Source organism: Eretmochelys imbricata, chromosome 7 (assembly GCF_965152235.1).
Source record: "Eretmochelys imbricata isolate rEreImb1 chromosome 7, rEreImb1.hap1, whole genome shotgun sequence".
NCBI classification, from domain to species: domain Eukaryota; kingdom Metazoa; phylum Chordata; order Testudines; family Cheloniidae; genus Eretmochelys; species Eretmochelys imbricata.
In genome coordinates this window covers 5,557,155-5,571,331 of record NC_135578.1, presented here as the reverse complement: position 1 = coordinate 5,571,331, position 14,177 = coordinate 5,557,155, and the positions used below count along the sequence as shown (strand labels likewise).

The 14,177-nt window shown below is 45.4% G+C and overlaps 1 protein-coding gene across 1 annotated transcript in view; it reads right to left on the bottom strand.

The window, feature by feature from the left end:
* Positions 1 to 14,177, bottom strand: part of SYNPR (synaptoporin) — a 100,993-nt gene that overhangs the window by 32,072 nt on the left and 54,744 nt on the right. The gene's annotated exons all lie outside the window — the stretch shown is intronic.

Sequence of the window (14,177 nt, the reverse complement as noted above, 5' to 3'; positions counted from 1 at the left end):
ATGGGCCATCAAGGTGCAGTCATCTGCAAAAAGTGCCTCAACGAGATGTCTCTCCAGCATCTTGGTCTTAGCATTGAGTCTTTGAAGGTCTTTTGAAGGGTCCTATGAAAGAGGGAGCCATGGAGTCGGCAGCAGATGTATATCCCCTGATCCAAGTCCCTTGTGGCTGAGGACACGGGCAAAGAACATGTTGAACGGTACTGGAGCAAATACGCAGCTTTGCTTCACTCCATTTGAACACGTCAGGAAAGTCACCACTGGCAAGCACTTGCACTGTCTTGTGGTCCTGGAACAGATGGATGATTTGTAGGAACCTTCTTGGGCAGCCCAGTTTATGTAAAATAGCCCATAGACCCTCTCCGTTGACCGTATCAAAAGCTTTGGTCAAATCAATGAAAACTACATAGAGGTCCATTTTCTACTCTAAACATTTTCCCTTACAACAAAGATCATGTCCATAGTGCTGCGACCTGGTCTGAATCCACACTGCGCTTTTGGTAGAGTCTCCTCAGATATGTTTGCAATGAGTCTGTTCAGTAGGATGCAAGCTAGTATTTTCCCTGCTGCACAGAGGAGAGCAAAGCCTCTGTAATTTCTGCAGTCAGCTTTGCTGCCTTTGTTTTTGAAGTGATACAATAATAGCATCTTTGAAGTCTTGTGGCATTTCTTTTTCCTTCCAAATGCTACTCAAGATGTCATGAAACACCTCAGTAGCCTTTGGGCCTGCTACTTTATATAATTCTGCTAGAATACCATCCTTTCTGGATGTTGATGGCTTTTATAACTTCCACAACTGATGGAGGGAGGTTGAGATCCTCTTTGATGGATTTCCGTATGAGTATATATTTAGCAAATACATTTCATGGCATATGGCTGTCCTATAGTCCCCTGGCTGAGTATGGCATTACGGGTACTTCCTGCCTCAGTGTCCTTCCCTGACGTGGGTCTCCACAGCTCTGCACACACCAGTTTGTGCTGCAGGTGTGGATTAGCCCCAGAGTCAACTCACAAACAAAACTTGACCCCTTCTGGAGTAGCAGAAGTCCAACTAAACATCCAGACAAACAAAAAGGTTCTTCTGCCCGTCAGGGGCTTCTCTCCAGCCTGCCTCTGGGCCCTATTCCCAGTCCCTTTCTGGGCTACCTGTGAGAGTCTTTCTGGCTCTGGGAGAGAGCACTGGGCCCCCAGGTTGGTTCTCCGGTGTACCATTCTCAGCCCCTGCTGGGCTGTGTTCTTTGCATCCTTTGCTGCTCCAGTATAGAGCACTGGGTCCTGAGGCCGGTTCCCATGGAATACTATTCTGCAGACCCTGGCTCAGGGCTTTCCACAGAAACCAGCCAGCCATTGGTGGTTCCACTCCTCAGACCGATCTTTCTCAATCATTTTATAAGGCCCAAATGTCCATTAAGCTGTCACCTGGTCCTCCTTAGACTCACCCCCTCAGGCTGGGAAGCAACTAATTAATTACAGCACAGGTATAGCTGGCCCCATCACCCCATAAAGGGACCAGTCACCACGTGACACTTGCTTATTTGGAATCCAACTGTGCCCATTTGGTTGCCACATATTATGTTTGTTACCTAAAGAGCAACAGACACAACATCCCCAATGCTTAAGATCAGCCATATAAGCACCTCGTGGAATTTGTAACATTACTTTGTTCTCTGTTAAATGAGGGCCAGGTCCTCACGCAAGGCCAATGCATGCTCACCAGACCTGAGTGCAATGCACAGATGCCTTTAACTCTCTTCAATGCTCCCCTGATCCTTGAACCACTCTGTGCAAGGACTCTCCTCTGGTGCAAATTACAGGAGCTTGAAGGCTGCTGTAACTTGTGCCTCCAGCGACAGTCCCAAGGGGCCAATCCAGCTCCTGGAATTGGCAGGTCTCGGCCACCTCAGCCACCCAGCTGCAGGGAAGGGAATGGTGCAGTCTGTTCTATGGTAACTGTGGATCCCTTTATGCAAGCACGATCCTACTGTGGTCAGATCAGCCTCAATAGGACAGAGCGGTTCAGGACTTTGAGTGTAAATTCACAGAGCACTCTCTCACAGACGTCAAGGAGGAAGAAAAACACTGGCTATATTTTCGTGTCTGTCCCCCCCTCCCGATCTCAACGTCTATATTATCTCAAAATCTAGCACTGATGCCCAAAGCAAAACACCACCAGTTGTTATGCGTGGCCTCGGCAAGATTGAGCTTCACGGTGGTCGACCCAGCAGAGCAAAACCCAATCCCCAGATTGTCCCAATTTTATTATGGTGACAGTCGTGAGGTGGCACAGAGACAGTCAAGTTCTTTTTCTTAGCGTGTGGGCCGTATGCTGCCCTTGAAGACAGTACCTGCTGTGTCACTGTTCATTTTGTTATACATATTTTGGGGGCGGAACTGTTGCAAAGAGCACAGGAGTTTGCTCTGTGCATTCATCTCTGCTTCCCAAGAACCAGGTTTTGGCGTCTGGGCTGAGATTTCTGAACGAGGAGTTTGCCTACATGCTGTTAGACCCCCTCTGCATATAGTGTAACTCCGATAATTTACGTTAAGAAAATATCCAGGCTTCGCATCACTGATTTCACCTTACATGTCATCTCTGAGTGCCTCACACACGTTAACGAATTTATCCTATAAATACCCCTGTGAGGTAGTTTTTTTTTACAAATGGGGAACTTTGGCACAGAGACTCTACGGCCCGAAGTTTTAAAAGTATTTAGGCATTGCTGGGCTCAGCATTACAATGCTTATTTGATTTGAATGCCTCAATCTCCTTTTCAAAAGGGATTTAGGCACTTAGGACCCAAAATCCCATTGATGGATGATGGGATTAGGTACCGAAGTGCCCAAGACCCTTCTGAAAAGGAGATTGAGGTTTTTAAATCAGTTAGTTGTTGCAGTGCTGGGTGTAGCAACACCTAAATACTTCTAAAAATCTGGGCCTAAGTGATTTATGAGGTGACACAGGAAGACTGTAGCAGAGTCAGGAGTTTAACTCAGGTCTCCCAAATCCCAGTCCTGCGATTTAGCACAAGACCAGTTTTCCTCCTCTGTCCTGACAGGTGAAGTTGGTTCCAACTAAGAAATAATCAGAGGTCCAGTACCACCAAAACCAACCAACCAATCAAAAAACCTTTGCCAAACAGCAAATGCTACAGTTGTAGGGAAAATAAATGACCAGGCTTTGAAAAGGACACTGCAGAGAATGATGAATATACAAAGGAAGTCATCAGAAAAGCAGTTGAGTCAAACATTCTGTTTCTTCGGGGGGAGGGGGTGGTCAACATCTTGTACAATAAATCACACTTCAAGTTTGCAGTGAGTCCAGCCAACACTTTGAGCACTGCTGCTTTCACTCACAAAGCTTTGCACCACCTGAATCTCACCTTATGATTCAGATTTGAATGAGCCAAAAAAAAAAAAACAAAAAAACCTAACCCCCGTTGAAGTGAAACTCAACCCTAACCACTGTGGTTTTCCTGGTGCTCGGCCAGAACCATGTTTCCACTCAAAATCCTTTGCCAACCTATGGGAAAAAGGAGGAGTTCACTTGGAATTGGGCCTAGGTTTAGAAAACAGAAATCTTAGCACCAAGAGGAGCTCAGATGAGCTTGAAATTAATTAAAACACAGCAACGGTCTATCCTGAAACGTTGTATTTTAAATGCAATTAAAAAAACAACAACGTAAGTTCCTGAGAACTTTAACCAATTAGTTTTAGACCCCTGCACAAGTTTACAAGAATCCCAATAAAAGTTAATTTTGTTCCCAGCAAACTTTCATATTTCTTCTTAGGGAAGAGATGAGCAGGGTGAGCATAGGACACTGTCGATGCCAAAGACAGGACTTTTTTGGTCTTTTGTTTTGTCTACAGGTAGCACATGGATAAATTGCAGTCAGAATAGTTGAACTCAAGCACTGCTGGAAGAAGGCATCAAGGCTCAGATCCTCAAAGGTATTTAGGCACTTAGCACCTATTATACCAAAGGGAGTTAGACATTTAAATACCTTTAAGGGTCTGGCCTGAAATGCCACAACAATTACCTAAGAATCCAGGAGCAGTACTAGATTTCATAAAAGAATGTGGCCATATTAGCAAAGATCATACATACACTCCCAGTAATCTGTTAACTGTGGATAGAAATATTGATATATTTCACTAAACCATAGGCAAATAAGTTCAAGCCTGAGCCATGGGTAACAGCAGAACAGACCAAAAACATCTTGTGAAAGCTTTCCAAATGGGTCCATAGACTCTTCTAGATTTGGAATCGGTATTCTAGAGAAGCACTGTGAACACATACTTTGAAGGAAGATGGAAAAGGGGGAGAATTTGTTCAATTACTCACTACATTGACACTACATAATCTCAATGGGAATTCAGTCAAATCCCAACCAAAGTAAAGGAGGCAGGAATGTTTTCTGCATTGGCTGCCTATGTTCTGGCATTGAAGCCAGGGCTTGAAATGTTCAAAAATATTCTAGAAAAGAGTAGTATTACAAAGTGTAAAAAAATCTGCAAGAGAAGTAACTTTGAAAAAAAGTCTTGCTTTCAGAAAAAAATTCCGTGTGGCAGGCATAGATAAAACCCGACGACATGCAGAATGCCACAGAGACCCTGCATGAATATATATTAAAATGGAAATGGGGAAAGAGCTGAATACATTAATAAATCCAAGGATTACTTACACTTTAAGAATCAACTATATGTAAAGCCTTAGTGAAGGCTCCTCTGGCCCCAAAACAGCGTAAAGAAGCATAAAATACCATGTCAATTAAGAGAAAGAAGCCAGTGTGGAACAATAGTGTCGCAAATTCATCAAAAATGCAATTGCTGCGGGTACAACAGAGGAGCCTACAATTTAGTGCTGATTTAAGAATCCAAATGTTCCCTCCTTTGCCACAAAACAGTACCTGTAGAATGTTGCTACCACTCTCCTTCCCATTCACTTCAGAGTCAGTTACGTGTTAAAGGAGTCTCCTTAGTGTGTATGTGTAACACCAACAGACCCTGGTCATCCACGGGCAGGATCAAACCTGGGACCACTGGAGCTTAGTGCATGAGCCTCTACTGCATGAGCTAAAAGCCATATGGCTGGTGGGCCATACCGGGTCTCTTGGTGTTACAAGTGGGGGCTCATGCAGGATATCAACTGGTAAGTCTCTGAAGCTTGGGACATGCTTCCTCAGCTAGGGGAAGTATGTAACCCAAACAAATCCTGGCTGTGGTGTTCTGTCCAATCTAGTGGCACCCAGACCACTTGGAGAGAGAGATTAATGAATCTGCTTTACAGCCTTAGTTAACAAGTAGAGGTTAATGTATTAAGCTCCAGAGGTCCCAGGTTCGATCCTGCCTGCCGACGACCGGGGTCTGTCGGTGTTACATATGTACATCAAGTGATACTCTTCACCGGGATAGGGAGGCTGCTCTTCAAATTTAGTAGCAAGACAGTTACTGATGAGCCTTAGAGATCTGTAAAGCATGGACAGCCCTTTACTAAGGCTCCAATTCAGCAAAGCACTCCACATACATGCTTAGCTCTTAAGCATGTGCTTAACTTGAAACTACCCTGATGTTCAAGTACCCCTCAGCCTCCAGTAGTTTAAACATCCCCTTTCCCAGAGCTCCAACCTTGTCATTGCACTGAGTTTACGGCTGACCTCTTCAGGGAAACTTGACAGTGAAAGCAAAGAGACACATGGGCTTTGTAAGGCTTCCCCAAAACCAATCACTCTCTACTTGATATATCACAGGATATATGCAGATCTAGACCGAACAATAAGCCAGCCATATGCATTTGCCTGCCTCAGTTTCCTCACCACTCTGGAGTGTTCTTTGCGTTGAAGTCAGAGTCCCCAAGAAGTCCAGGATCCCCTCTCCTGTGCATGGCTTCTCCTCCAAATCATGGAGTCTCCCTCTCTCCTGGGCAGCCAGTCTCCTCCCTCCACGCTTGGTCCTGCAGTTCAAAAGGACCCGTCTGCTATGACCGTACGGCCCTCTCTTCCTCCTTCCTGGCCAAGCTTCCTGTGTCTGCAAGTCCCGCAGAGCCTCTCTGCTCTGAACCCCTTCCCCTTCCAGCTAATTGGGTTGGACTGGTTTCTCTGGGCTTCAGCCACGAATTTTCCAGAGCGGCTTCTGCCATCAAGCTTTAATGCCACTCCAATTTCCCTGGTCTGGGAGACACACTCTACAGTCTTGACAGCAAATGGTGGTTTCCACACACATTGAGGCATTCAATGATACAGCAATTGGACAGCCAACAGAATTTATACATTGTACACACACAGATTCCACAAATCATCACAGTCAAAAACAAAGGGCCAGATTCTCAACTGGTGGAAATCCGTGTAGCCTCATTGAAGTTGATGAACGTTGACATTGACTTCAAGAGTGCTATGTTGACTTACACGAGTTGCAAATCTGACCACCAGGTTGTTGTTAAAGGCTGCAACCACACATGGAAAAACACGTCAGTACTTTTCAATGCCCTATTAAAAAAATAAAACCTTTCCCTCTTTCCAATAATACCATACATAACTAAAGTATGTGACTCAGAGTTAAATGAAAAGAAGCATAAACTAATACTTATGTCTTCTTGTGGGAAAACCAAGATACTGAAGACTCAAGTTGGCTTTGTATTATTAGGCTACATTAAAACGAATAGGGAATTGCTAAAATGTCACAATTAGAGCAGCATGAACCCAGAAGAATTCTCCTCCTGAGCTTGGCACAGTGGGATGCCACATTATGGTCTTTATTCACTTCACTTCCAGTTTGTACTACAGCTATTAAAAAAAAGGCCTGGTTAGGCAAATCTGTCTATCTACAGAGGGCCAAAATTAGGCATAAAAGGCATTGCTGAGAACACGATATGAAGCTGCATGGTGGATGAAGATAATAAAAGCAGTGACCTATTCCTAAATGCCTATACTAACTGTATATAATTATGCAATAGAGCTCAAGATCTCCAGCTTTACTGATCTATTATTGAACACAAAGCCTTAAAGGATTGGATATTACGTCAATGGGCATAGTTCAGAGGTGATAGGTAAGGAGGTCACACCTTGGTAAGCAGGTTTAAGGAGACTTTTACAGATTGATAGAGGCTAGAAGGAACCATTATGATCTAGTCTGACCTCCAGCATAGCGCAGGCTAGAGCGCTTCATCCAGTGAAGTTCCTACATCCAGCCCAATAACTTGTGTTTGTGCTACAGCATATCGTTTAAAAAGAGATCCCAGCTTCATTTAAAGACTTCAAGTCACAGAGACTCCATCACGTCCTTTGGTAAGTTGCTCTACTGGTTAATTGCCCTCTCTGTTAAAAATAATGCAACTTATTTCTGTTCTGAATTTGTCTTGAGGCTTGTCTAGACGAGGACAATTTGCACAGGTGTAACATGACACCTACTGTAGACCCATTGCACCGGTCAACTACTGGGGTAAGCCACACCAATGGAGGCCCCCTCGTACACTGGCACTGCTATCCCAGTGCAAGCCCCCTCATCCCCCTACCCCTGCCATCCCTCAAACCCAGGGCGTGAGCACAAAAGGCCTGATTCTCCCCTGCCTTGTACAATCTCTTAAACCTGTGCAAAGTGAGTAACTCACCATTCTGATTTGGTATAATGACTGCACAAAGTGCCAGGCAAATGAGAATGAAACTCAAAGGAAGCAGGAAGATTGTGAGTCAAAGCAGTGGGTGGCCTATTTGAACATACACGGCTAGTTCTGCTGCTGCTACAACTCTCTCTTATGGTCCTTCATCCTGTAAATTACACCAGTTAGACATGGCTTCCCTAACATTCACTTACTGGTCTGTAAACTTACACGTTCTATCTTTCACTATTACTAATTGACACCACTCGCACTAGGATCCCTGCTTATATCATTGCTCACAGAAGGAGATACCACCATGATACAAGAAGCAATGCTGATCATGTCCAAAGGAGGTAGAGTTACGCAGCCTTTGAGTTTTCCAACGGTCAGAAAAATACATTTTTTAAGCAGAGGCGGAAATCCCCTTAACAGAAATGTGCTCTATTAAATCCCAGTACAGTGACTAAAACTATGGGTCATACAATGAAAGCATTTTACTAATAAATGGAAGGTCTATTTTATAGAGATGTAGGGGGAAATATTTCCCCAAGCCCTCTTCTTCTTTCACCATTATCCTGCATGCTTCTTGCTGGTAGAATTTAGTCACTTAAAAAAGTCAACTTCCTCTTTGCTTATCAATAGATCTGAGAAAATAATTGAATTTTATGAAAAAAAACCCCAACATTTTGTTTTGAAAAAAAAATTTCAAAGTGAAACGCTGCAACCGTTTGTTTTCAAAATACCAGAACAAAATCTCTAGACATTTCCAAATTCTTTTTTCCTGCTGAAATTATTTGCCAAATTCAGCCCAAACTCACACACAGTTTCAGTGTGCCCCCCAAAATGTGTTTTATGATTGACTATTTGCCGAAAATTTTCACCCAACTCTATGTATTAATCATCATCTCCCTCATCTCCAGCCATTACATTACCATTATGGCTAACAGCTCCTTTTCTCTGCCCCGTTCTCTACACTCTGCCACTATCCATCCCTTCCCCCAACCCTAATTCCCAAATCTACACTGCTCAGCAAAGTGGTTGAAGAAACAGCCCTTTCTCACCTTTCTCTACCACGACAAACCACTCCCCTCTTTGGATTTATGGCGGGTGCAGCATTTGGTTTCCTCAGCCTTTTCATCGGAGTCATCTTATTTCTACCCTCATCCCTAACTACCCTTTAATGTTGAGGAGGCTCGGCTGTACATCGGGATATACTTTAACCTCTTGAATAACCGTTCACATTCACCCAAACTGCTCATCTTGGCCAAGCAAACCTCTGGCTTCATCTCAGATACCTTCAGCTAAATGCCTTAAAGGCAGAACTGCTTCTTATCAGCAAGAGGAACATCTTCAAACACTTCAAAATCTTCGCTGATTCCACCCTCGCTTGCCTCCACTGCTTTAATTTATTCACTGGGCAATGGGCCAGGTCCTGGCCCATGCTATGGCTGCTTCTTTCTGCTACTTCAGCAATGCCACAAAACTGCCTTATGCAGGCAGCTTAGGATTCCCCAGTGTGGAATGGCCGGTGTTGAGCAAAGTGGATTCTCTGTTACCCCCCTGCAAACCAGTCCTCCCAGATCTGTCTCTGCATAAAGGTTTTGCACTTGTTTCACTCATTTGTCATGGCTCTAAATTGAGACAGACAAGGTGGGGGAGGTAATATCTTTTATTGGACCAGCTTCTGTTGGTGAGAGAGACGAGCTTTCTAGTTCCACAGAACTCTTCAAAGAGACCAGCAGAAGTTGATCCAGTAAAAGATATGACCTCACCCACATTGTTTCTCTCATATCCTGGGACCGACACAGCTACAACTACACTGCAAACATGCTTCGGAAGTGACATTTCTGCAACTATTCTCTCGATGGCCAGGATCATACACTCAGAAATAATTCTCTGCAAAGAGATACCGCTCTTAATTTTAAAAATAATAATTTAGTGGGTCAAATACATCAAGACCTTTATGCAGGTCTTCTAGATGCCCACAGATTAGCAGAACAAATGATCCCCTAACAATCTGTCAAATTCAAAAGCATCAATAAAAAAGCCAACAAAACTTTTATAAAAGGGATTTGATTTGGAAGAAGAGAAACCTAAAAACAAAATGGTTCATTTTGGGACAGAAAATAGGCTTTTTGAAAAGAAGATTGTTTAAAAATGCATTGGTTAGCCACAGTTTCCCTGATGATAATCTGTGGCTTCTGATCTGGCAATCAGGCCTGGGTTCCGTATTTCAATAGAAATACTAGTCCAGCCGTTATGTGCCGACAAGCTTTAACTTTAAGCAAGCAAACAAGCAAACTTTAAAGGGTGCTCAGCCAGGAATTTTTTATTCAAATGAGATACTCAGAAAGAATGAATGAAAAAGTCCAGTCAGACAGAGCTTTCTGTTCTTTGACTTCATAAACTGACACAGGATTATTTGGAGAGGCACTGAATATTTCACTGAAAAGATATTAAAGCATGAGGACCAGGGCCGGCTTTAGGTTTTTTGCCACCTCAAGCAAAAAAAATTTTTGGCTGCCCCTGACCCCAGCCCTAGGCTCCCCGCCCCGCACCTCCCTGCTGCCCCAGCCCTGGGCTCTCCCCCCAATACCCGCACCCCTTACCACCCCAGCTCTGGGTTCCCCCACTTCCTCCCCACCAGTGCCCTCCCCCCCACACTGCTGCCCCAGCCCTGGGTCACTGGTAATTCGCTCCCAGGGCGGGTCATCAGCATCCTGCACATGACACTAGCAGGGGCGGAGGCTGTATCCCCCCCTACTCCTTCCCAGCACCCGGGGGGGCCCTGACTCCGCCCGCTCCCCCCTCACCTCTAGCCGGTCCGGCTCTGGCAGGGTAGGGGTAAGCAGTGGGGCTCCCGGGCCGCACCTCAGCCCAGGGTCCCTCCAGCCGGGGCTCCTGCCTCCAGGACTGGCTGGGAATTGGGAGGGCAGAGCTGGGGGGACCGCCCCAGCAGGGGGCTGAGAAGCCGGGGCAGGGCAGCCCCAGAGGAAGCATCCGGCGTGGAGCGGAGCCCCGGAGAGCAGGATGCGGGCCTCGCACGGCCGTGCCCCGGGCACCAGTCCCCTCTATGGCCCTGCTGCTGCTCCTGGCTGCCCTGTCACAGCCCCTGGGCGGCTCAGGCTGCTCCACCCAGCCCTGCAGGCGGCTCCGTGCGCCCCACAGGGGTGGCTCCCAGCCCGAGCGTCCCGCGCTCCACGTGCCGGAGCCCGCCGGATGGCTCGGCCGCGGCCGGCGGCGCAAACCACAGCGGACCCAAGGCGCCCCCCGCGTATGACTCACTGCTGCTGCTGGACCCCAGTCCCGGGGCCAGCTTTTGCCACCCACTGTGGCTCTTCCACCTGGACTTTGGCGTCAGTTTGGGGGCCGGGACAGCATCTGCTTGGGTAAGCGCCCACAGGGCCAGCCCCCAAGCCAATAAATAAATAAATAAAAGGGTGGCCCGAATGCCGCCCTGCAAATGTGCTGCCCCAAGTACCCGCTTGCTTTGCTGGTGCCTCGAGCCAGCCTCGATGAGGACAAACATTAATGCTGTTTTGTTCACTGCTGTGATGCATAGAAATGGTAATGGAAAAAACATCACATTCCCCTTGCATCAGCTTCCCGGGCCTTCCACAACAGCCAGGTGACAATCAACGTCTCCATCTCTCTAGTAAGTATGGCCCAACCCTGCAAGCATTTATGCACATGCTGAGCTTTAACCTTGACTTCAGTGGGGCTACATGGATCAGCGTTCTCGTCGCACTCCCCGTCAGTACCTGGCCTGGCCCAGGGAAGCAAATGATCCAATCAGCGGACTAAATCCGGTGATGAATCCCGATCACGTGCCACCTGAGGTACGTTGCGCATATGCTAAGAGGACGACTCATGTTGTAATTTAAGCATGTGCTCTTCTGGGCCAATATTTTCAAAACCTTGCGGGATCGAATCCGTAGTGCAACCAGCAGGTGCTAAAATAAATGTCTGTACACTACTTAACTCGAGGGTGTCCCTGGATTACCAGGGTTGGGCTACTGCAATCCCATAGTTGAAAATGAAGGAGTTTATAGGTCCAGGATCTGACTCAATAGTTAACAGGCAGTACCTTTAAATTATCATATTGAAACGTATCCTCCCTCCTTCTTGGGAAGGAGCACTCACAAGGATGATTTGCAATATGTTTCATTACATAACACATTATACTCCTCTCCTGCTTTTCCTTTGTGCCTTCTGATAAACAGTGGGTTTTTTCCTATTTCAAAGTTTTATTTTAAACATGGACTAGGGCAGGGTAAAAGACTCTTCCTCTATCAGTGCAGCTAATACTGGGTGCTGGAGAGAGCTTTTCAGATAAACAGGATTTAAATTAAAAAAGCCTTAGCCCACGGAGCAGCAGCTTCCTCAGAAGAGCAGCAGATGGGGTGAGGGTGGGCTCCTGAGAGGAGCAGAGGTGGGTGTCATAACAGGGAGGTAGGAAGGAGAGGCAGCCATATTTGCTGTGCACACAGGAATGTGGAGTTTTGGTTCACTAGCCAATCATTTTGCATGAAACAGCTATGCAATTATTATGCACATTTCTGCACTCTGATTGGCTAATGACCCTTAGCCAGCCAGAGCACAGAGATTTGCATATTATATGTTTATTGAGATATAACCACAGTCGTTATTCAGGTCAGTTCCCCATCAGCCACAGTGCTGGGATTTGCATACGTGAGAGATAATCATACTGTTGTGGGTTATTAACCCCTAGCATCCCTATATGCCGATTGGCTGAGTTAATGCCATTTTAGTACAATATACATTATTGCATTGCATTTTTGCTATGAGAAAGGTTTTATTAAATCAGCAGCTGAGAAAGCCTGATCATTTCAATGCGACTTTGCCACTTACAAGAAAAAAACACATTAAATACATTTTGTTATGTGGACAATTATGAAGTAACAGTGTTCAGCACAAAGGTAGTAATTCAGAAATATGTTATGTAGGTGACAATGGGTGTAGCAACTTTGAAAGGGCTTCATCTGTATATTGATCAAATGCACTCTAAAACCATGAACACCAGTAGTAAATATCTGCCTATCAGGGCTTATTATTCAAACAGCAGATTTCAAAGTGACACTGATGAATAGCAAAATGCATTACAAAATGTAGTTGGAATCTGAAAAAATAATGTAAAAACAGGATTAAAAAAGGCAACCTTGGCAGGTTCTTAGCTGCAGAGAAATAGTGCTTCCAGGCACCAGGATAATTGGGTAAATTAAAACCAGAATGATAATCAGCTGCTTAGACTAGCAGAAATAATTCTGAGTAGGTGGTTTGTAAATACCAGGGAGGAGGTCCTGCTAGGGATGTCAAAACGATAAGAATCTGTACTGAAGTTTACCTAGTGCTAGTTATAACTATACAGTACTATTGCACCTTGTGTGGCATGGCATTTTATGCAAATTCTTCTTCAGAAATGAGTTTGTAAATCTCTTGAAATGCACAGATGTGAACCTCTGGGGGTAATTCAGGTGCGAAGTAGATGCAGCTGTAGCTCACGAAAGCTTATGCTCAGATAAATTGGTTAGTCTCTAAGGTGCCACAAGTCCTCCTTTTCTTTTTGCGAATACAGACTAACACGGCTGTTACTCTGAAAACTGTTAATGTAGTTTCTGTATTTCATTTCCTAGTTTGAAAATTAGACTCCAACAAATTCGTTTTTTGTAATACGTAACATGGCGAACAGAAATCAAAGAGTAACTTCCTAACTGCATGTTGATAGGATCCCCAATTCACTGCATAGCTCTAAACAGCTACAGAGTCTGCCAAGGAGTCAAAGAGGGGAAGTAGTCTTCAGTTACTCCATGGGAGGAAGGAGTTTGGCCAGTGAACTGGGGACAGAAGATAGAGAAGGGAGAAGGAAAGAGACTAGGGAAATAGTGGCAGGGTCTGGGAGCAAGCAGACTGTAGTTGTTGGACATCAGGTTCCTGAGCTGGAACCCAGATTAGTGGGTTGGCCTGGGTTCCCCTACCAGCTGCTGGGAAAGTGGCACAGCAGTGGAAGACTGTCTGGATTGGCATGCGGACAGCTGAGCCGGCAGGACTTTGAAACCCTGGAACGGGAGGACTACACAGTGACATGGCTAGAGGAACGAGTCATAAAGAATCATAGAATCATAGAATCATAGAATATCAGGGTTGGAAGGGACCCCTGAAGGTCATCTAGTCCAACCCCCTGCTCGAAGCAGGACCAATTCCCAGTTAAATCATCCCAGCCAGGGCTTTGTCAAGCCTGACCTTAAAAACTTCCAAGGAAGGAGATTCCACCACCTCCCTAGGCAACGCATTCCAGTGTTTCACCACCCTCTTAGTGAAAAAGTTTTTCCTAATATCCAATCTAAACCTCCCCCACTGCAACTTGAAGCCATTACTCCTCGTTCTGTCATCTGCTACCATTGAGAACAGTCTAGAGCCATCCTCTTTGGAACCCCCTTTCAGGTAGTTGAAAGCAGCTATCAAATCCCCCCTCATTCTTCTCTTCTGCAGGCTAAACAATCCCAGCTCCCTCAGCCTCTCCTCATAAGTCATGTGTTCTAGACCCCTAATCATTTTTGTTGCCCTTCGC